Source organism: Myotis lucifugus, unplaced genomic scaffold, assembly GCF_000147115.1.
Source record: "Myotis lucifugus unplaced genomic scaffold, Myoluc2.0 scaffold_40, whole genome shotgun sequence".
NCBI lineage: Eukaryota > Metazoa > Chordata > Mammalia > Chiroptera > Vespertilionidae > Myotis > Myotis lucifugus.
Window position 1 is genome coordinate 2,247,092 of NW_005871088.1, and position 1,594 is coordinate 2,248,685.

Sequence of the window (1,594 nt, forward strand, 5' to 3'; positions counted from 1 at the left end):
ACATATGTTCTGGAGGACAATCTCCCCCTCCTTCCTCCCGCATGGTCAATAGCTTGGGCACTTGCAGTGCCCGAGTGTCCTGGCTCTGCTGTCCATATGCCTCACCCTTTGTGTAAGGCCCCACCTCTTTCATATTCCTGAGAGCAAGGGAGCGGGAGAAGCCATAGGCAAGCGATTCCAGAAAACCCAGGGCTGAAAGCAGGTGTGGGCTTCTGTGGGGTTCCCACTGTGGTGGGATCCAAGGTTCCCTCAGTTCTCCCTTAGGATCCTCCCTTGACTCTGGCAGGTGCTGGCCCCACCCTCTGCTGATGTGAGGTCCTGCTCTTTATACCCAAGCCCCAGACTGTCAGACCCAGATGCACCAATGAGAAAATGCCCTCTACGATCATCCTCCATGAGGCCTGCCAGATGGACTGTGGAGGGCCCTGGGCCCACCCTCTGCTGTTCTCAAGTATTGGTCCTGGTACCGACCCGGCTGTGCAAGTCAGCGCATGCTGTGTGTGGTCATCCTCCAGCGGGATCCCAGCACTGACTCTGGTTTGGTTTCCAGGGTCCCTCCGTCCTCCCTCAGGGTCCTCACCTTGACTCTGGCAGGTCTGTGGCACACCATCTGCGTAGATGGGGTCCTACTCCCTCTACCGAACCCCCAGAGTCTCTGAGACCAGGACTGACTCTGGTCTAGCTCCAGGGTCCCTGGCCCACCATCTGCCTAGATGGGGACCTACTCCCTCTACTGAACCCCCAGAGTCTCTGAGACCAGGACTGACTCTGGTCTAGCTCCAGGGTCCCTGGCCCACCATCTGCCTAGATGGGGTCCTCCTACCTCTACTGAACCCCCAGAGTCTCTGAGACCAGGACTGACTCTGGTCTAGCTCCAGGGTCCCTGGCCCACCATCTGCCTAGATGGGGACCTACTCCCTCTACTGAACCCTCAGAGTCTCTGAGACCAGGACTGACTCTGGTCTAGCTTCCAGGGTCCCTGGTGCACCATCTGCTTAGATGGGGTCCTACATCCTCTACTGAACCCCCAGAGTCTCTGAGACCAGGACTGACTCTGGTCTAGCTCCAGGGTCCCTGGCCCACCATCTGCCTAGATGGGGACCTACTCCCTCTACTGAACCCTCAGAGTCTCTGAGACCAGGACTGACTCTGGTCTAGCTTCCAGGGTCCCTGGTGCACCATCTGCGTAGATGGGGTCCTACATCCTCTACTGAACCCCCAGAGTCTCTGAGGCCAGGACTGACTCTGGTCTAGCTCCAGGTTCCCTGGCCCACCATCTGCCTAGATGGGGTGCTACTCCCTCTACTGAACCCCCAGAGTCTCTGAGACCAGGACTGACTCTGGTCTAGCTTCCAGGGTCCCTGGCCCACCATCTGCCGAGATGGGGTGCTACTCCCTCCACTGAACCGCCAGAGCAGTGATTGCGAACCTTTTGAGCTCGGCGTGTCAGCATTTTGAAACACCCTAACTTAGTTCTGGTGCCCTGTCACATATAGAAAATTTTTGATATTTGCAACCATAGTAAAACAAAGATTTATATTTTTGATATTTATTTTATATATTTAAATGCCATTTAAGAAAAAAAATCAACCAA